Below are 23,217 nucleotides of genomic sequence, written 5' to 3'. Positions count from 1 at the left end.
ATTATATGGGTCGTGATCACTGGCACACTGTTTGCTACACTAATTCAGTATACTGTACTGCTTGAATTAGAAATGAATAAGGGGGTACAAGCCTGACCCAGGCGCCCCTCTCCCTCAATTCTCAGATACACTGAAAATATCCTTGTGCCATACGCCCTCTTGTTCTATGCAATGTATTACAAAATCCCCTATAGTAATATATGCATTCTACATAATGAAAGGCAACTTTTCCCACAACAACCCTTTAATGATGTAATGCATTACTACAACTACAGACCCGCACTCACTGGCTGCTAGAATGCATTTTCTATGACTTTTATCATTATACTATAGTTTGACAAAAACATGACTATTAGCACAATTGGTGGGTAAGTGTTGCCTTAAGATAGCAGTGTGATGAATCTAACCTTCTGTATGCCGAGCTCTAGGAAATGCTCTTCTCATGTTGCAGTAAATTACTTTAGATAATTATCTGTGTAATAGAAAAGCAAAAATCTGTCTTGGCCAGGGGTAAAATTACATGGTACTAAAACTTCTCATGCATCTTTAATATCTCTCTAGTTGTAAGATGTGAGCAGCAATACAGAAGGCATCCTGTAAGGACAATGCACAACCGTTGCAAATAGAAGGCATGTAGCACTGACAGCAGATACTACCGTCGTAGTGCAGACATGCAATAATATAGAAGGCATGTAGCACTGAGAGCAGATACTACCGTCGTAGTGCAGACATGCAATAATATAGAAGGCATGTAGCACTGAGAGCAGATACTACCGGAGTGCAGACATCCAATAATATAGAAGGCATGTAGCACCGACAGCAGATACTACCGTCGTAGTGCAGCCATCCAATAATATAGAAGGCATGTAGCACTGACAGCAGATACTACCGGAGTGCAGCCATCCAATAATCTAGATGGCATGTAGCACTGACAGCAGATACTACCGGAGTGCAGCCATCCAATAATCTAGATGGCATGTAGCACTGACAGCAGATACTACCGGAGTGCAGCCATCCAATAATATAGAAGGCATGTAGCACTGACAGCAGATACTACCGGAGTGCAGCCATCCAATAATATAGAAGGCATGTAGCACTGACAGCAGATACTACCGGAGTGCAGACATCCAATAATATAGAAGGCATGTAGCACTGACAGCAGATACTACCGGAGTGCAGACATCCAATAATCTAGATGGCATGTAGCACTGACAGCAGATACTACCGTCGTAGTGCCGACATCCAATAATATAGAAGGCATGTAGGACTGACAGCAGATACTACCGGAGTTCACACATCCAATAATATAGAAGGCATGTAGGACTGACAGCAGATACTACCGGAGTGCAGCCATCCAATAATATAGAAGGCATGTAGCACTGACAGCAGATACTACCGGAGTGCAGCCATCCAATAATATAGAAGGCATGTAGCACTGACAGCAGATACTACCGGAGTGCAGCCATCCAATAATATAGAAGGCATGTAGCACTGACAGCAGATACTACCGGAGTGCAGACATGCAATAATATAGAAGGCATGTAGGACTGACAGCAGATACTACCGTCGTAGTGCAGACATGCAATAATATAGAAGGCATGTAGCACTGACAGCAGATACTACCGTCGTAGTGCAGACATGCAATAATATAGAAGGCATGTAGCACTGAGAGCAGATACTACCGTCGTAGTGCAGACATGCAATAATATAGAAGGCATGTAGCACTGAGAGCAGATACTACCGGAGTGCAGACATCCAATAATATAGAAGGCATGTAGCACCGACAGCAGATACTACCGTCGTAGTGCAGCCATCCAATAATATAGAAGGCATGTAGCACTGACAGCAGATACTACCGGAGTGCAGCCATCCAATAATCTAGATGGCATGTAGCACTGACAGCAGATACTACCGGAGTGCAGCCATCCAATAATCTAGATGGCATGTAGCACTGACAGCAGATACTACCGGAGTGCAGCCATCCAATAATATAGAAGGCATGTAGCACTGACAGCAGATACTACCGGAGTGCAGCCATCCAATAATATAGAAGGCATGTAGCACTGACAGCAGATACTACCGGAGTGCAGACATCCAATAATATAGAAGGCATGTAGCACTGACAGCAGATACTACCGGAGTGCAGACATCCAATAATCTAGATGGCATGTAGCACTGACAGCAGATACTACCGTCGTAGTGCCGACATCCAATAATATAGAAGGCATGTAGGACTGACAGCAGATACTACCGGAGTTCACACATCCAATAATATAGAAGGCATGTAGGACTGACAGCAGATACTACCGGAGTGCAGCCATCCAATAATATAGAAGGCATGTAGCACTGACAGCAGATACTACCGGAGTGCAGCCATCCAATAATATAGAAGGCATGTAGCACTGACAGCAGATACTACCGGAGTGCAGCCATCCAATAATATAGAAGGCATGTAGCACTGACAGCAGATACTACCGGAGTGCAGACATGCAATAATATAGAAGGCATGTAGGACTGACAGCAGATACTACCGTCGTAGTGCAGACATGCAATAATATAGAAGGCATGTAGCACTGACAGCAGATACTACCGTCGTAGTGCAGACATGCAATAATATAGAAGGCATGTAGCACTGACAGCAGATACTACCGTCGTAGTGCAGACATGCAATAATATAGAAGGCATGTAGCACTGACAGCAGATACTACCGGAGTGCAGACATCCAATAATCTAGATGGCATGTAGCACTGACAGCAGATACTACCGTCGTAGTGCCGACATCCAATAATATAGAAGGCATGTAGGACTGACAGCAGATACTACCGGAGTTCACACATCCAATAATATAGAAGGCATGTAGGACTGACAGCAGATACTACCGGAGTGCAGCCATCCAATAATATAGAAGGCATGTAGCACTGACAGCAGATACTACCGGAGTGCAGCCATCCAATAATATAGAAGGCATGTAGCACTGACAGCAGATACTACCGGAGTGCAGACATGCAATAATATAGAAGGCATGTAGGACTGACAGCAGATACTACCGTCGTAGTGCAGACATGCAATAATATAGAAGGCATGTAGCACTGACAGCAGATACTACCGTCGTAGTGCAGACATGCAATAATATAGAAGGCATGTAGCACTGACAGCAGATACTACCGTCGTAGTGCAGACATGCAATAATATAGAAGGCATGTAGCACTGACAGCAGATACTACCGTCGTAGTGCAGACATGCAATAATATAGAAGGCATGTAGCACTGACAGCAGATACTACCGGAGTTCACACATCCAATAATATAGAAGGCATGTAGGACTGACAGCAGATACTACCGGAGTTCACACATCCAATAATATAGAAGGCATGTAGGACTGACAGCAGATACTACCGGAGTGCAGACATCCAATAACGGGACCAACAACACTTGTCAGCTCATTTTGTAACAAACTAGGCTAAACCACTTTTAAGTGGACAAAAGATTACTAGTACAGATTTTAAAGCTTTCTAGAACGGACATACATGACCATTACATCCCAACACTGGCAAGTTACAGTATTGCTAACTGCTTTGCAGAAAAGAAATAGTCTGTGCGTATTGAGGAAAGGTGCACAACTTTTCTGGGTCTGAAGGCCACATTGCCATACTGAAGCACTTCCAAGGGTCGCAAGGTAGTTCCCATTTGAGACAGTTATGGTAGATCATAAGTATATGCCATAATACATTGAAGTCAATTCCGTTTCCAGGACTCTCACCTGCTGGGAGAATGGAGGTCACCTTCCACCACCCCCAAATACACGTGGCTTTTCCCATTGCAGATGATGGGTGTCCTATAAACTACAATGGAGAGGGCTGCATGCATATAAAATGCTTCCAACTCATATACTCAATTCTGGAGTGCCAGCCGGGTCAAGAGACTTCAATCTCCTAATATATAGGGGACCAAGACATGACTTCAGTGCACCCTTAGTACTTGTCCATTCCCATTGCACTGCTATGTGGCACTCCTCTACACCCCGACATGGAATCTACATGTGAGCAGCCACAAAGATATTTCTGTGACAAGATGATTGGGGCCGCACAGAATGGCATGTTGTGCACCCCTGATATTTTAGACTTGACATATGAAGAAAAAAAAAAAAGTCAAAAAGTGGCGTCAGCCCAACTACATCTATATTACTAATTCCTCATACACCATCAACTGGCAACATATTGCCAATCGGTGGTGTATGGGGAGGTTAAAACAAAGAGGACACCGCCCTCTATGTTGTTTTTGGATTCTGAACAGATGGCTATGCACTAACCCAGCAGACAGTCTGGACGATTAATTTTTTCCTGTATTAGACTCAGAATATGGAGTTGATCTACTCTTAGGGCTCCTTCAAACAAACATTGTTACAGCGTATTCCACACGCAGAATACACTGTACCCCTCCGCCATAGGCTCCCATGCTACTGATCACCTACATTGCGTGGAATCAAAATCACAGCATGGTTTATTTTGGTGCATATTACGCACACATACATGCCAACAGAGTGCATGGTCATTGGCAGTCTGCAGCATATCGTGCCACTGTTACTTTTTTATTTTCCCATTTCTCCCTTCACATAGCTACATGAGGCCTTTTTTGGCAGGGGGTTATATTTTTCCTATGTACCACATAATTTACTGAAAACCTCAAAAAAAATTTTTTTGTGGAGTGACAAGGAGAAAGAGAACCACACTCCCACAATCTGGGGAGGAGGTCTGATTTCTATGGCGTACACATTGCAGATGGGGGGGGGGCATGCTCCATTTTTCTGCAGGCCTCGCACGGACGGGCACCATTGAAGTCAATGGGAGCCAACCGACCCACAGCCGTTAGATATTACGGAAAGGTTGCGGGATCCACATAGCCACCTAGTGATGGCGTGGGAAAATCTGGACTGTGCATGTGCGATGGGTGGATCATTCACCGTACAGATAAGAAAAAAAAAAACAGATAGCATGGTCACCAGCTACGGCCAGTGCCAGATTCCGTTGTGGAATCCCACAGCTGGAATCTGGATGTGCCGTGTGCAGGAGGCCTTTAGGCTACATGCACACAGCCTCCAGTATTCCGCATGCGGATTTCCGCAACGGAAGACAAGCGAATCATTGCGGTAATTAGTTTTTAAATGATTGCAGGCAACTGCGGATTCAAGAATGTTTCTGTGAGGAGGTACGCGATTGCTTAATGGATCATCTGCGAGGAGAGAAAAAAAGAAAAAGAAAGAAATCACAAGCCCAATTGAAAAGTTGCCAAGCCCCCAGTTTTTTTTGGGGGGGGGTGGGGGTGGACTGCAACCAACGCCAGAGGAAGAGCCCAAAAGGAAGAAGCGGAGGTTCTGAGTTCACCCTCTGATGAAGCAGCGACCTGAAGAGTTATTTTGCCAGCCTTTACGGTGACTTGCGCAGACATCCTGAGAAATTTTCAGCCTTGACGGTGGAATTTGTCGATAAGTTGCTGGGGGGAGTTGCGGCCCGGTCTCACTGTGGAACAAGCTCCAGCACGCAAAAGGAGCTTGTGACGGGGACCAAAAAGACCGTTGCCCCTCTTCCTTCCTCCCTGAAGTTGTGAGTAGTGAAGGAGAAGCGTCCGCCTGCAGCTCTCTGCTGCGCCACCACATAAGTTTTGTCAACTGAAAGCCTATGCAAACCTGAAATGTGACTAAAAAACATCCTGATTAGAGATGAGCGAGCATACTCGCTAAGGGCAATTACTCGAGCGAGTATTGTCCTTAGCCAGTACCTGCCCGCTCGGAAGAAAAGATTCGGGTGCCGGCGCGGGTGAGCGGTGAGTTGCGGGAGTGAGCAGGGGGGAGCGGTGGAAAGGGGGAGAGAGATCTCCCCTCCGTTCCCCCCCGCCGAATCTTTTCTTCCGAGCGGGCAGGTACTCGCTAAGGACAATGCTCGCTCGAGTAATTGTCCTTAGCGAGTATGCTCGCTCATCTCTAATCCTGATTTTAAAAAAAGGTGCTTCTTCTTTCCTGGAAGTCTCTGTTTTAGTGATATTAGCACACTAGGGCCACTTGCGGGATATTTCTAAAAACTGCAGAATCAGGAGTAATAAATCATGTTAATACCTGCTGTGTCACTTTAAATAAAACCTTTAAATGACCTAAGGCCATGCACAATAAAGTTAGTGGTCAAATATATGAATGTTTCTTTAAATAAAATTGCAGAGAAGGTGTAACTGAAGCTCCAAATAATGACGTTACAGTAACTCGAATATCAAACTACCCCATCATTGTTTGTTAAGCACCTGCAAATAAGAACAGCTATTCTACTACGGTATGGAGATTACGGTCCAGATATGCAGAATGTATCAAGGCTTAAGAAAAAGTAGTGCTGAAAGTTTCCCCCTAAAAATAGTCCTCTGCATCGTAGGGAGAAGTGGTTGAGTTTGCTGCAGAAGCCGATGCAGCTATTCCCTTGGGCAACAGAGATTTTCTACATTTTCAGTGTGTTCCTGGCAATAAATATCCTCAGAGGATAATGTGATATTCCCATTTTCTAAGCCAAGATCCAATACACAGCACACAATCTGCCAAACAGATTAAAGGGAGGGTGATGCATTCTAAAAGCTTTAAAAGGACTACAGTAAAGACTATCTGGATGCCAGGAGACAGTCAATATCTAATCATTATTAGGAAGGTTTGGGTTACGTATGCAATATGAAAACAATTATGTGCTAAGCAGAGAAGTAGGACATTCCCACCAAATACCACAACCGGAGGGGCAATTAAGGGGCGTTTTATCACTGCAAAACATGACATGTGGCACATCATAAAGGACTAAGCAATGAGGGGCTACCACAAAGGCGAGAGAACATGCAGCTCTGGTACCAGTAGAGCGCAGGCTGGCACAAGGATTAGATCAGAACCAAAATGAACGGGGCTCCGAATACTACAATTCAGTGATCCCAGAACCCTCCTAAACGCTGCAAGGATTACCATTAACAATCTTAACAATCAGACTGCCAATGCCTGCCTATTGTGTGGCCTTCTAGCAGCGGGCAGCTATAACGGACAACCTGCCTCTATTAGATTACCCTAAATAGTTTATCGGTTGCTATGGGACAGTGAGCTCTGCTAGTCTCCATATTGTTCATCGAGATCCAATGTTGAGCATCAGTTTACATGACCAGAGGAGGCTTTAATAAATATTTTAGACTTGACATATGCTTACTCAACGCTTCTGCAGATTTTACCCTTTATCATCAGAGTAACTGAAAATTTAAAAAGTATCCTGAATGCAAATTTTAAGACCGAGGTTAATTGCACACTGGCGATCGCGATTTTGCCGCAAGAAAATTGTGGCAAGATTGGATCTTTACTCGCTGGGATTTGTGAGCATCAGCTATGCTTTTTTTATGGAGAATCTTGCTGACGACCACGATTAAAAAAAATAAATAAATAAAAAAAAATCACCTGATTTTTTAATCACAAGAGTCAATGGGACTTCGTAATGTTAAAAATCGCATCGCAACACGCATTTGCAGCGCGATAAAAAGAAGCCTCCATAGGAATACATGGGGGATTAAAAAATAAAGAAAAATGGCACGGCACATCGCAGATAGATAGAGCATGCCACGTTTTTTCATCCTCTCAACATCGCATCAGTGAAAACATCACAGGTGGGAATGAAACAGTTTTAAGTTATTGGTTTCATATTCTGCTTTTTTATTGACTATTGCAGCAGGCGAAAAGCGTGCGATTTTCTTACCCGTGGGAAGCCCAGGATAAGCTCAAACAGCATTATTTGTGGTCCATCCGAGGGCAAATTTACTTTTTACATTTTCCTGCTTCTCTTCTGGAGGTCTCGTTTCCCTTTTGGCACAAAATACACTACAATTATAGCCACTTGAACGCAGAGAAAGGGGCATCTGTTCCACATACGGACGTCAAAACGTGTCCCGGCCTGACTGTAGGTCTCCGGCCCTGCACTTGGAGCATTATACACACATACACACACACACACACACACACACACACAGAGGTTGGGTCCAGAGACCCATGATCAGGCCAGGACACTTCCAAAGTCAACCATGAAACGGATGCAACAAGACACCCAGATTGGGTTTCAGGAAAGCAGAATCACGGGCGCAGGTGAGAAATCATCCTTAGGCAAATTTGGTACTGCAAAATGCAGAAAATAGAACCTACTGGTTTCAATAAATTCCCTCACATTATGCATTTTGTGCACAAAATTTCACACGTGTGAAAATATACACGACATGCTCAATTTTTTTTAGCAATCTGCTCTGGATTAGTTGTGATTTTCTTGCAAACTTTGACTAACCCATTGAATGCAACAAATCCATGACAGAAATTAACATACTGCGGATTTAAAAATCCACATCGCAGGTCCATTGCCACAAATGTCCCACTCCATTTAGAGATATTCTGTACATAAATGGCTGCCACTGTAATCCTAATTTATCAAGCACAAATCTGTTGGAAAACCTATAGCATTTCTGGTAAGTGTGCAGGTACCCTAAGGCCACAACCACTGCAGATATGCAGAAAATAGGAATGTGGAAAGAGGATTGTGCTGCCCGCCCACCCACCTACATTGAAAGGGGTAAAAATGTGCAGAAGTTGACTAGCTCTGAACTTAAAGGGGTTGTCCCGTGCCGAAACAGGTTTTTTTTTTTTTCAATAGCCCCCCCGTTCGGCGCGAGACAAACCCGATGCAGGGGTTTAAAAAAAAAAACCCGCATAGTACTTACCCGAATCCCCGCGCTCCGGTGACTTCTTACTTACCTTGCGAAGATGGCCGCCGGGATCTTCACCCACGGTGGACCGCAGGTCTTCTCCCATGGTGCACCGTGGGCTCTGTGCGTTCCATTGCCGATTCCAGCCTCCTGATTGGCTGGAATCGGCACACGTGACGGGGCGGAGCTACGAGGAGCAGCTCTCCAGCACGAGCGGCCCCATTCAGAAGGGAGAAGACCGGACTGCGCAAGCGCGTCTAATCGGGAGATTAGACGCTGAAATTAGACGGCACCATGGAGACGGGGACGCTAGCAACGGAACAGGTAAGTGAATAACTTCTGTATGGCTCATATTTAATGCACGATGTATATTACAAAGTGCATTAATATGGCCATACAGAAGTGTATAACCCCACTTGGTTTCGCGGGACAACCCCTTTAATAAGCCCTACAGGTCAGTTCCCATGTGAAAAAAAGAGCGTAGTGCAAGAGGAAGACCACCGCTGCCAACAGCAGACTCGGGACCCAAGTTTTATTCTTGTCAGTAGTGTTAAAAAAAACACGACATACACAGTGTTTAGGCCGGGCCTACATGAGCGCAGCATGCAACCAGTATGCAATGACATCGTGTACTGGTTGTACGCAGCCCATCGCTACGTACTATTTTGGGGTGTATGCTGCATAGTAAGAGTACATTATGGAGGATATATACAAAAGGGACTGGTATTCAAAAGCTCCATCAGGTTTTTCAAAATTTTTGACATTAACGCTGTCTTCAGCGCCATTCTGGAAGCGGCACTAAAGCCTCCTTATTCACAGCAGTTAGGTCCCACCAAGCAGAGAGTGATGCATATCCTAGCTCTGTTAGAAATGGAAGCCATACCATCAATGTGAACAGAGCCTAAAATACTATATGTTGACTTGGTCCATGTTCACATCACTGTTCCGTTTTTTTTTTCTGATCTGTCCCAATAACAGAAAAACTGAAAATAATGCATCCTGTAAAAGTCCCAAATCTCCAAAAGATCTTTCTTATCAGTTCCGCTTGGCTTTCGAAAGTAAAAAGAAACTACTTTGTTTACCTTATGCTTCCATTTAATACACATGCAGCTGTAAGACAGAGCTACAGTTTACAACAACAAAAAACGGATGCGTTAAAAACTGATCAGAATGGATAGGCTGGGTTCACACCCATTTAGGCCCCCTGTCCACGGTAGTGATTTAGTCGGCGGTAAACCACCGGCGAATCATGCCGTGTGAAGCTTTCCATAGCATTGCTATGGAAAGCACGGCCCCCGTCCACGAGCGAAGAATCATTGCAATTCTCTGCTCGCGGCAGGCAATTCGCAGCATGCTGCGAATTGCCCTGATTCTCCGCGGTCAACCTATCTATCAGATTACGTTGACCAGCGGAGATTCGTCTGCGGCTCCTGTTCCAGGGCAGCGGCTCCGCCGCAGAGCTCTGCCGCAGAGCTCTGCCACGGGTTACCGCAATGCCCGTGGACAGGGGGGCCTTAGATCAAACGATTGTCGTTAAAAAAAAAAAAAAAACCGCTCAAAGCCGTCTTTTAAGCGAGAATCGTTGGGTCTGACTGCACGGACATCATGCAAGGTGAAAGAACGATGAGCCTTACTAGTGCTGCGCGCTGAGTTCTCAGCGGGATACCACTCATATTATTGTTTCAGCTGGTATCCTGCTCAGAGAACACAGCCGGAGTATGAAGAAGACAGCACTCCAGCTGTGTTCTGCATACCCCGCTCGGAGCGCTCAGCTGTGTACCAGCTGTGCGCTCTGTAAACATAGCAGGAGTATGCAGAAGACAGCAATCCAGCTGTGTTCTGCATACCCCGCTCGGAGCGCTCAGCTGTGTACCAGCTATGCGCTCCGTAAACATAGCAGGAGTATGCAGAAGACAGCACTCCAGCTGTGTTCTGTATACCCCGCTCGGAGAGCTCAGCTGGTATACCAGCTGAGCGCTCCAAGAAGACAACAGCTGTATGCAGAAGATAGCGGTCCAGCTTGTCTTCTGCATACAGGGTGAGCCTTCATTTACACACTTATGTAAAGTGAACGCACAAAACTCGCTGTTTCAGCAAATTTTGAGCGATCCTCTTGCCATGTAAATGCACACAACGATTATCGCTCGAAAGATGTCTTTTGAATGATTTTTGAGCGAAAAATCATTGTGTCTAAATGGGTCTTTAGATTCTGTTTGCATCAGACATTCCATTAAGGGCTCACTCACATGGCGTATGTGTCCTGCGCACATTTTTCATGCGTGTGAAATACGCAGTACATAGCAAATACATGCATATTTGCTGCGCATGTTAAATCCTCATCACAAGAACATTCTGTCTAGTTTCCTTTGAAAACAAACAAATAAAATAAGAGTTCTTTTACACAAAGCAATCTGTCGGGTGCAGATGCCCAAAATGTCGCCCTGTGATGATCAGTGCTATGCCTTTACACAGGCAGAATTATCGCTAGTGAACGCAGGTGGAGCAGGCCGCGGATCGTGCTGGCCACCGGCCACCACTCACAGTAAGCAGGCTGTCGCTGAGGGACGAAGGACGGCCTGCTTGAGCGATGGATCGGCCGTGCAGTTCTTACGCCTGCGGACACTGAGCAGATTTATCCTGCACGCATTTAGACGGGACAATAATCGTCCAGATTCTCGCTGATCACAGGGATCGCAGCAATCTCTCGGCCCCTGTGAAGGGGCTCCAAGTCCCAATGAAATCAGAAGTTTAGGGAATCCATTTTTTTTCGGTCACATTTTTCTGCTCTTAGAACACAAAAACAGGAAACAAAATGCTAATATAAACACAGCCTTGGATTTTTTTTTGACAGATCCGTTAGCAACTGCCGCCCATAGCATGCTATGGCAAAACGCCATTACGTGGATGGAAAGCAATTGCAATTTTTCACCCGCGGAGGAGAAAGCGCAGCATGCTGCAATTCCGTGAGAATGGCTTCCATTGAACGCAACGTAAGCCGTCCGCCTGTGACCCTTCCTCAATCATGATTGTGGAAACGTCGCCGGATCTGCATCCTCGTCTAGCAACATAATCTGTACTGCGCCGGTCGACACATCCGCAGATTATGAAGATGGCGGACAGATACACTGGGGTCACCCTCCGGGCACAGGGTCAGATTCCACTGCGGAATCCGACCTGGCCGTGTGTAAGTGGCCTAAGGCTCATTCACATTAGCGCCAGGGGGTTCTGTTATAAAGTTGTGAAGTGGCACCCGCTGGCCAAACGGAAGTGTTTTGTGACAGAACCGAACGTCCCCAGCGACTACATGGCGGTCCATTCTGTTGTCAGATGACCAGCATTTACAGGACAAAGTAGTGTGGATATATCCTTCGTCCAGCAATGTAGCTGAGTGCAGCGATGGCGGTAACGGCGGACAGAACCTCCGGCGCTCATCTGAGCCAGTACATAACTGACGAGAACATAACCTCACCGTGCGGCTCGCTCACACAAGATACGCAGATTCACAGACTGACCCTGCGGATTCCGTGCGTTCGTGGAGCAGCTGTGTGTGGCCGCTGCGCAGTTACTTGCGTGTATCATACGCATCACTGTGTATTTGTGCTTTCCCATTGACTTCAATGGTCTGCTATAAGGACCCACATAGGACATGCTGCGCCCACAACCCTCACGTGACTGAGCCCACCGCTTCTGTACCCCCGCAGTTGCGCCATGTGAACGGGGCCAAACGCACTTTGTTTTGCTACGTTAGAAAAATACTGAAAAGTAAAAAGTCCATTGGTTGTCGAGTGCGGGTGTCACCCACAGCACCCACCAGATAACGGGTGACCCAAAGCGGGCACAGCCGACAGAACGACTGCTGTGTCACACCGGGCTACTGGCTTCTATTGTCAGGAGCCTCCTGCACAGCCAGTGCCATAGAACTGTTGCCAACAAGGAAAAGTAGGTCAGAAGCCCCTCCGAAGACCCCAGCACCCTCTGTACTGATGGGGCACACCTGTCCCTGCCAGCTCAGTGGTGGGCACCTGCGCCTGGCTGACGTCGGCACTTGTTTGGTGACGTCATGTCCGAGCACAGGACGCCCTCTATGTAACCCCTCTCCCCGACCGCACATGCCGCGCCCTCACACCCCGCAGCCCCGTGCAGCCCCTCACTCACCGAGTACCGACGGCTCGTGCCCGCGCTGCGCGCCACCTACAAAGACGGGCAGGTGCACAATGAGAACACAGGACAGACCCTCACCAGCCGGCACCGCCCATGTGACGTCACCCCAGGTCCGCCGACCAATCAGAACTTGAGAAGTATCTGCACCTGCGTCCTCACCGGGGAACGTCACCAATCAGCTCGCTGGGGACTCGGTGTGACGTCAGAGCGTGCAGAGGCCGGGCGTGCACGACACGCTGCGGTAGTCTCTTAGTACATACCTCACTTTGTATGGGGTGTGAGAGATGGATGCAGGAGGGACAGAGAGCTGTATAATGCTGCCGGCGCCTGTAGGCTACCTTGGGCTTGGCGCTTGTGGAGCAGGGTGGGGGCACTAATGTATGACGCCACAACAGCGCTGTAGTTTAAGGTTTAGTACCAAACATGAGTACAGAAGCTTCCATAGACCTGTCTCAGGGCGGCTCCAACTAAACCAGTTTAAAGAAGGCGCTGCATGCATACTAGGGACAAAATCTAGTGCCCTTGGATTGGGTAGCACTTGTCACATGAGCATCACTGGCCAATCCAAAAGCAACATGAACTGTGTCACACTAGCGCTAGACAATATGCATCAAACGACCTTTTTACAGCCAAATCAGGGGGTGACTACTCTCTATTGATCCTCCTCGACCTCTCCGCAGCATTTGACACTGTTGACCACAATCTCTTCTTCAGAATGCTTCGCTCAATCGGCCTAAAGGACACTGCCCTCTCCTGGTTCTCCTCCTTCAGCGTCTCCTTTGCTGGCTCTACCTCCCCTCCTCTTCCCCTTGCTGTTGGGGTCCCCCAGGGCTCAGTCCTAGGCCCCCTTCTTTTCTTCATCTACACAGCCCCAATTGGACAGACCATCAGCAGATTTGGCCTCCAATACCACCTGTATGCTGACGACACCCAGCTATACACCTCTTCCCGTGACATCTCTGCAGCTTTCTTCCAAAACATCACCGACTGTCCGCTGTCTCTAACACCATGTCCTCTCTCTACCTAAAACCAAGGCCTCATGTCCACGGGCAAAATAAGAATTAAAATCCGCAGCAGATTTTAACTCTTCTCCTGCCCGCGGATCCGCATCCCATAGGGATGCATTGACCACCCGCGGGGTAGATAAATACCCGCGGATGGTCAATAAAAGTGATTTTAAAAAAAATGGAGCATGAAAAAATCTGGACCATGCTCCATTTTCGTGCGGGTCTCCCGTTGGGAGGACGGCTCCCGCAGGCTTCTATTGAAGCCTATGGAATCCGTCCGGATCCGCGGGAGACAAAAATCGGAATTTACCCGCTCCGCTTCTTCTCTTCGCCGCGGCGCCATCTTCTCTCCGTCGCGGCCGGATCTTTTTTCTTCGGTCAGGCGCATGCGCGGGGCACGTCACCGACGTTATCCTGCGCATCCGCCGGGCCGAAGAAAGAAGATCCGGCCGCGACGCAGAGAAGATGACGCGGCAGCGAAGGAAGGATCCGGAGCGGGCTGGAGGTAAGTTTATTCTTATTTATTCTTATTTTCAGCGCTCATGTCTGCGGGGCAGGAGGGACCCGCTACGGATTCTCCATGGAGAATCCGGAGCGGGCCTGATTTTCCCCGTGGACATGAGGCCTAAACCTCTCTAAAACTGACCTACTCCTGTTTCCGCCCTCTACTAACCGACCTCATCCTGACATCTCCATCTCAGTGTGTGGCGCCACCATAACTCTCAGACAGCACGCATGCTGCCTTGGGGTCATATTCGATGCCAATCTCTTTTACCCCCTACATCCAATCTGTGACCCGAACATGTCAGCTGCACCTCAAGAACATTGCAAGAATCCGCTCTTTTCTCACCATAGACGCGCTAAAAACGCTTATTGTCGCCTTCATCCACTTCCGGCTCAATTATTGCAACTCGTTGCTGATCGGCCTCCCCTGCACCAGACTCGACCCTCTCCAATCCATCCTGAATGCGGCAGCCAGGCTCATCTTCCTGTCCAGCCGCTACTCGGACACCTCTGCCCTGTGCCGGTCACTGCACTGGCTGCCCATTAAATACAGAATTCAATTTAAACTCGCTACCTTCATCCACAAAGCTCTCCACAGCGCAGCGCCCCCTATATTGCCTCCCTCATCACAATACATCAACCAGCCCGGGCTCTCCGCTCTGCTAATGAAACCAGACTGAGTGCCCCTTTAATTCGAACTTCTCATTCCTGCCTCCAAGACTTCTCCAGAGCAGCACCGGTCCTCTGGAAAGCGCTACCCAAAACTATTCGGGCAATTACTGACACACAAAACTTCAGACGTGCCCTAAAAACGCACCTCTTCAGGGAGGCATACCATATCCCCTAAACCAAACCCCTCTGTACTCCACCTGATAACATGCTCCCTGTCCTACTGACTAAAACCCTGCTAGCCACCATCAACTGCCCCCTGCAGTCACACCGACTCAGGCACCACACGGCTAAATGTCTGACCATTGTCTATGTGTATAGCATCCCACACTCTCCATCTTACCATACCGTGCACATCTCTAGCCCCTTTACCTTCTGTATCCCCCCATTATCTGTAGTATGTAAGCTCGTTGGAGCAGGACCCGCACCCCTACTGTTTCCATCAACTGATTACTATGTAACCGTGATTTTGGCCTTTCTGTATCCCCTTGTTTTTGTAAGTGCTGTGGAATATGTTTGGCGCTATATAAATAAAGATTATTATCAGGTAGAGAGGGGAGCGCTGCAGCCATCTTGGAAGAGAGACGTGGGGTGCAGGAAGCGGCATATTTATAGCAGAACAGTACAAACTGATGGTACAAGGGAATATTACTAATACACATGCACCTCTCTAACTTCACTTTATACCCTTCCTGCCTTATGACATACATGTACATCATGGGAGGAAAGGGCTTCCCGTGAAATGCCATACATGTATGTCATATGGATGGCTCAAGGTCTGCGCCCACGCCGTCCATAACAGAAACCAGCTGGGATTAACACCAATCCCCACAGTTAACCCCATACATGTCACAATTGCAGTATGTACAAGTTAACCCTATCAACCTTCTGCCATTCAATTGCGGAGGGTCAATGGGTTGGCATGGCAACTGGAGGCCTAAGAAGTGGCCTCTGGATCTGGATCCTTGACTTGAATTGTGAAAGAATAGGGGTAATAGATAGGGTCTTTAAATGCAGTGATTCCAAAAAATTAATTTCTCCCAAAAAGGGATTTATTGTGCAAAATCAGAAAAACCTAAAAAATATATGATTTTTGTATCATCGTAATCGTACAGACCCACAGCAAAATGTTATGTCATTTATATCACATATATTAAAAAGAATCGGTGTTCTTTTACTCTGACCTCCCCCCAAAAATGTAATAAAAGCTATGAAATACGTTAAATGTACTGCAATTTGGTACCAATAAAAACTACAGCTCACCACACAACAAACAAGCTAGCGTATGGCTATGATGACAGAAAGTTAAAAAAGGTTATGGCTTTTGAAGAGTGGAGAAAGCAATCCCAAACAGACCGACAATATTGAAGCCTCCACTCTTAGCCCAATTCTGACAGCCGGTCACATGGTATGGCCCCTCTTTCTGTACCCGTCATGGGGTCTGGCTCATTTCAATGACTAAGTCAGCCCCCTTTTTTGTCTCTACATCAGCCATAGCAGAGAAAGGAGCTGGCCTTTAGTCAATGACAGGCGGCAGCAGTGGTGTTCCTGGATATTTGGACTGCTTGGGGGAATGTCCTGTGCTTAACTTGTAGCTTGAGTGATGTTCGAGTGCGAGAGCCTTTCATGAAAAACCCATTATTGTAGTTCAGAAATATAGACAAACCATTCTCGAGTCCAAAGAAGATATAATCAGAGGATAGTCGTACATGGTCCCCAAATGGACTCAAATTTGCACAGTTCTTTTAACATAAACCCCTTTTTCCAACCTACTGTGTTTCCCTGAAAATAAGACTGTGTCTGAAAAAATAATTTTTGCCTCAAAAAGAGGCACTGGGTCTTATTTTTGGGGGATGTCTTGTCATATTTACCTAGCAAGCGCCATCTGGGTCCCTCCGGCTGGTCTTTGCAATTCTGGCAGGCTTCCTTGCAGTTCTCACCGACAGAAGATTGCTTGCTGGTAACAGGGTTTATAAACCCCGCCTTCAGCAAGCGATTGTTCTGCTTAGTTCTCGAGCATTGCAGTGATTGGCTAAATCGCGGCGTTCGAGAACCAGTCTGAGCAATTGCATGCTGGAGGTGGGTTTAACAAGCCCCAATACCAGCAAGTGATTTTCTTCTGGCGGCTGAGAACTGCAAGGAACTGCAGAGACTAGCGGGAGGGACCCGGATGGCGCCTGATAGGTAAGTATTGCTTTTTTTTCATGTAGTGTAGCTCGGGCTTATTTTCGGGGTATGGCTTATATTTCAATCCCCCACCTCTCAGAGTAGAGCCTATTTTAGGGGTAGGCCTTATTTTCGGGGAAACACGGTAATAAAATTATTCATCTTTTCAATATATTTCTGTAGCAAAGGTGGAGAGGCATATATACAGTACACAGAAATGAGCTTTCTACCTGATATAACATTCAATAGATTTTAGTTTGGACAGGACCATCATCCAAATGAAGTTCCAGCAAACCTAAGGTACCAGGGGTTTGGTGCGAATCAAGACCGTAGACAGTCTTCTAATAAGGCCAAGAAAACCTGTTCAAGAGTCCCGTTTGAATAACCATCCCTATCGCGTATTTATCAGATGTGCATTCTCTAACCCACATCAAGAGATTCGGAGTGATCCCAGTCACATCTGCCCTTTCCTGTATGAAAATTCGACACATGACACCATGCTGCATAGAATCAACCATGGACCAGTTTCGGTGTGATTTTTTTCCATCTGGATTCAGCGTCAAACCACAGCAGAAATTGACAGCTAGACCGCATATTTCTGCCATTGATTTGCCACTCTATATGCCGCAGTTCTAGATGCTGATTAATGTCTTGTCAATTAATAAAGTCTTCATGCAGAATTTCTGACACAGATCCACATTAAGATTTTTTTCCCCACAATGTTGATTTGAAATCCGCAGCAGAATAATCTGCATTAAGAAGGCAGTGACACAGACTTCCCATTCAAATAAATGGTACGCGTATTGTAACAATAATCCCCCCCAAAATCCACAGTGTGAACATACCTTAAGAGAAACAGAAGGAGAAGACGGACTGTGGACTAGAGCACAAACATTGGATTTCTGAGCAGTGGAAAAACATTGCCTGGTCAGATGAATCAAGATTTCAGTTACACCATACCGATGCAAAGGTCACAATTTGGCACAAGCAGCATGAATCGATGAGCCCTTCCTGTCAGCTGTTCACAGCATGTCAGTACCTCCATCTGATTTGTGGCAACTGCAAGAAGCTTCCTGTCCGCATGTGTCAATAATACTGCAGAACGATTCCAACACCTAGTGGAATCTATGCCATGCTGAATTGTGGTTCTGACAGCCAAAGGAGGTCCAAGGTATTACTGTTGGGATATTTATCTTCTGTTATTTCGTAATTGGATTAGTAATAGGGACCCCACCTTTGGGGAATGGGCAGAAGCATAGGCGTACCGTCAGGGGTCGCTGGGGTCATAATAGCGACCTGGCCACTGCACTTAAGGGGGCCCAGAGGCCACCCTCTGCCATATACAAAAACACATTAAGGTCACGCTGTCGGCGGCCACGTGATTAGTGAGGAACGGCCGACAGCACGAGCAAGGGGAAAAGGGAGTCTGAAGGACTTGGAGGGAGGACAGGGGAGGGGGAGGAGGAGTAGCGTGAAAAAAAACGCAAGTGTGCAGGAGCCCTCACTTCTATCTATCTATCTATCTATCTATCTATCTATATCTCTCTCTTATATCTATTTACGGCTGGTATACGTTCTACATCTCCCTGTATGTACTGCATACAATTGCACACTTTACACGCAATTAAAAAATGCATCAAAAACACATGCGGTTTATAACAGTGTATGCAGTTTCTTAAAACCATATGTGGTCTTTGAATACTGTATACTATTTTTAAAATGTGTTTTTCTTTATTGTGGTTCAAAAGTACAACGAAAAATAGGAAAACACCCTAAGGCCACTCACACATTCGTTCAGAAAACGCAGCTCGAAATCGTAGCATTTTTATCGGAATTTTGAGCTGTGGTTTTGAACGCATGTTACAACGTTTGACAGTGCTTTTTAATGCACCCTATCATTGTGATGGGTGAGGAGGTGCATTAAAAACCAAGAAAGTGCAAAAATAAAACAGACAGCTCTCGAAGATTGCGCTGTTAGAAACACCGTGTTCGAGCTCAGGTCTGAGTAACTCCATTAAAATCAATGGAAGCATTGTACTGCTGTTAGCACGGTGCTCAGAACCCCGTACTAATAACAGTAAAAAGTGGTGTGTGTGAGGGTGGCCAAAGTGGCTGCAAACTAATATTCATGTAGTGAGGGAATGAGTCATGTTTGGAGCCTTTAGGTACGCCCCTGCGCAGAAGTATGGACTGGTTCTAAACATCATAGTGAAGATAAACTATCCAAATCTGATAAGCTTTGGGCATGTTGGTCAGACAGCAAGAGAATCACAATCAATATGTCTAGTTACAGTTGCAACAAAAATTATTCCACTGCCATTACAAATCAGGTTTATTTGCCATAGTTACAAACTTTCATTTATTTGCAAAAAAAAAAACAATTAAATGAAAATAATTGAAATAGCTCAACTCAACTAATATGACAAGTGGTTTCTCCAAAATCAGCGCAAAATGTTACTAATAATGACTTATGCAGTCTCAGAATTATTCAACCCCTCTGAATAGAATCCCTCCTCAGGCTGGATTCACACGGGCGTCAGCGTTTTTACGTTTGCCCACCAGCAACGTAAAAACGTGTGAACAGGTGCACAAGTCTAACGTTTGTGTGCCTGTTCAGATGGCAGTGGCCCGGTGCATATACGCCAAGCCCGCAATGCTGTTGGGCGGGTGAAGACAGTTTAGCTTTGCTAAGGGAGGAGGCGGGATCTAGTGTGCTAAGAGCCCACCCCCTCTCTACCCCTTGTCACAGCCAGCAATGGGAGGAGGCGGGACAGGTGTGGATCTTAGGGGCAGAGAGGAACAGTGAAGGGGTTGGGAGTTTAGCAGTCACGCTGCTGAATATTCCTAAAGATACAGTTAGAAGCATAGTTCACAAGTCTAACCCTTTCCAATCCACTGTCTGACAAATGAAGACATTCTGATTGAAGGCTGTACAGCTCCAATGTCTGAAGATGTCCGGCAGGGTATTCTTACTGTATATTACTGGCCACTCTGTTATCAGGGCCTCTCCAGCATGTTCCATACCGCAGTACTAGCTGTAGCCAGCAGACGGCGCCATTGTATAATGGCAAAAAGAGAAAGCCCCATAGGAAACCCTGAATCTAAAATTGGATTGCAAATGGTTAAAGCTAAAGGAACACTGAGGCAGCTGATGGTCAAAAACATTCGAGAGACTGCAAAAGACCTACAGCAAGATTTGGTGGCGGCAGTCACTGAGCTTTCTGTTTGCACAGTAAATGAAGGTATTCATGCCCAAATCCCAAGACATACACTACTGACCTAAAAGCTCAAGAGGCTTTAATATGCTCAAAGCCTGAAGCTGTGCGGTTCTTTTCTGTGGAGTGATTAACTCCTTCCCGCTCCAGGACATACATTTACGTCCTGCGGGGTCGGGATATGTATGAAGAGAGATCGCACAGTGACCTCTCTTCATACAGCGCGGGTGTCGGCTGTTTATTACAGCTGACACCCGTGGGCAATAGCTGCAATCAGTTGTGCGTCTGATTAGCACTATTAACCCTTTAAGGCCTCATGTCCACTAGGAAATTATGGCCCGAGCGGATTCTCCATGCAGAATCCCACAGTGGGACCCTCCTTTCCCGGGGACATGAGGCCTGAAAATAGATTTTTCTTACCTGTCCGGACTCTGCGGGTTCCTGTCTGTCGCGGCCAGATCTTCTTTCTCTCAGCCCGGCGGATGCGCCCGGCACGCCGGCAGCGTGCCGCGCGCATGCGCCATGCACTCTCTTTTTTTTCTTTTTGAACTCCTGCTCTCCTGCACTCCCGCGCCAGAGAGCAGAAATTCAGCTGCGGGTGTACCGCGGGACCGGACGGTTTCCATAGGCTTCTATGGAAGCCTGCGGGAGCTGTCCGCGCGGGAGATCCGCAGAAAATAGAGCATGCTGCATTTTCTCTCACGTGCGGGAGAAAACGCAAATCCATTAAAATGCCATCCGCGGGTGCAAATTACAATTTAATTGCCCGCGGATGGCTAATGGATCCCTATGGAATCCTCAATTTGATTTTGCCAGTGGACATGAGGCCTAAATGCTGCTGTCAATTCCGGGGAGTCCCATCTATCAAAGTAGTACATCCCGCACGGTGAACGTCGTCTGCAAAAAAAAATAAAGAACGCCGAAAAGCACTTTTTTGGTCACCCTGTCCCCCAGAAAAAATGCAACAAAAAGTGATCAAAAAGTTATATGTATTCGAAAAAGGTACCAACATAAACTACAGGATGTCTCGCAAAAAATGAGCCCCCTGTACAACAATGTCGCTGGAAAAATAAAAAAGTTATTATGCGCAGAAAATGGTGGCAGAAAATAATTGTAAAAAATGTCTTTGAAAAAAAAATAAAAGTAGTGCGGCAAAGAAAAAACTGTACAATATTCGTACTGACCCAGAGAATAAAGTTATCATGTCGTTTTTGATGCAGTTTGTGCGCTGTAGAAACAAGACGCCCCGAAAGATGGCGGAATTAGTTTTTTTTTTCCATTTCACTCCACTTTTCCAGTTTTCCATACTATATGGTACATGATATAGTGCCATTGAGAAATACAACTTGTCCCGCAAATAACAAGCCCTCATACAGCGATGTCGCTGGATAAATAAAGCAGTTACAGCAGGGGGGAGGAAAAAGCGAAAATGGAAAAAAAAGGGCCATGACCTTAAGAGGTTAAACAAATCTGGTCTAAGGATCAGTGTCTGGAGGAGGAAGAATGAAGCCTACACAGAAAAGCGAACCCTGCCTACCGTGAGTCATGGCGGTGGCTTGGTGATGCTGTGAGGTAGCTTTGTTTCCTGCAGTGAGCGGAGCGAAAGATGAATGCAATCAAGTATCAGGAGAAAACATAATGCCTTCTATGAGGAAACTGCAGCTTGAGTGTCATTGGACCAACAGGACAACTATCCCTTGCAATCTTCAAAGTCCACCAAGGCTTGGTATCAGAGGACGTCCTGCGAGATCCTGCTTGGACCTTAGGACTCTATTTACCTCATTGAAGTTGTACCTCTGGGTAATCTTATTTATAAAACACACCAACTGGTCCGATTTGAGTAAGATGTTACATGAGCGTTCTTCAGCACCAGGTGACCAATGCTGGTGGAATTAAGCATCGTAAACTCACCGACACCCCCTGTATATTTTGTTGCCAATAGTAACCAATCACAGCTCTACTTTCATTTCTTATACTGCTGAGGTAGAATGAAAGCTGCGCTGTGATTGGTTGTTATTCCTTATACTGCTACGGTAAAATTAAAACTGCGCTGTGATTGGTTGTTATTTCTTATGCTGCTGAGGTAACATGAAAGCTGTGCTGTGATTGGTTGCTATTTCTTGTGCTGCTGAGGTAAAATGAAAGCTGTGCTGTGATTGGTTGTTATTCCTTATACTGCTGAGGTAAAATGAAAGCTTTGCTGTGATTGGTTGCTATTTCTTGTGCTGCTGAGGTAAAATGAAAGCTGTGCTGTGAGTGGTTGCTATTTCTAATACTGCTGAGGTAAAATGAAAGCTACGCTGTGATTGGTTGCTATTTCTAATATTGCTGAGGTAAAATGAAAGCTGCGCTGTGATTGGTTGCTAATCAATATACTGCTGAGGTAAAGTTAAAGCTGTGCTGTGATTGGTTGCTATTTGTTACACTGCTGAGGTAAAATGAAAGCTGTGCTGTGATTGGTTGTTATTCCTTATACTGCTCAGGTAAAATAAAAGCTGCGCTGTGATTGGTTGCTATTTCTAATATTGCTGAGGTAAAATGAAAGCTGCGCTGTGATTGGTTGCTAATCAATATACTGCTGAGGTAAAGTTAAAGCTGTGCTGTGATTGGTTGCTATTTGTTACACTGCTGAGGTAAAATGAAAGCTGTGCTGTGATTGGTTGTTATTCCTTATACTGCTGAGGTAAAATGAAAGCTTTGCTGTGATTGGTTGCTATTTCTTGTGCTGCTGAGGTAAAATGAAAGCTGCGCTGT

The 23,217-nt window shown here is 46.1% G+C and overlaps 1 protein-coding gene across 1 annotated transcript in view; it reads right to left on the bottom strand.

Moving 5' to 3' along the window:
* The window catches only part of RAB3IP (RAB3A interacting protein), a 35,740-nt gene extending 22,737 nt beyond the window's left edge, over positions 1-13,003 (bottom strand). Inside the window, exon 1 of the mRNA XM_066591628.1 lies at positions 12,897-13,003. The gene's annotated coding sequence lies outside the window, so the exon portion shown is untranslated. The remainder of the gene's footprint in view (positions 1-12,896) is intronic.
* Positions 13,004-23,217: the final 10,214 nt, after the last annotated feature.

Source organism: Eleutherodactylus coqui, chromosome 2 (genome assembly GCF_035609145.1).
Source record: "Eleutherodactylus coqui strain aEleCoq1 chromosome 2, aEleCoq1.hap1, whole genome shotgun sequence".
NCBI lineage: Eukaryota > Metazoa > Chordata > Amphibia > Anura > Eleutherodactylidae > Eleutherodactylus > Eleutherodactylus coqui.
The sequence above is the reverse complement of the archived record's forward strand: the minus strand, read 5'-3'. Positions and strand labels throughout refer to the sequence as shown.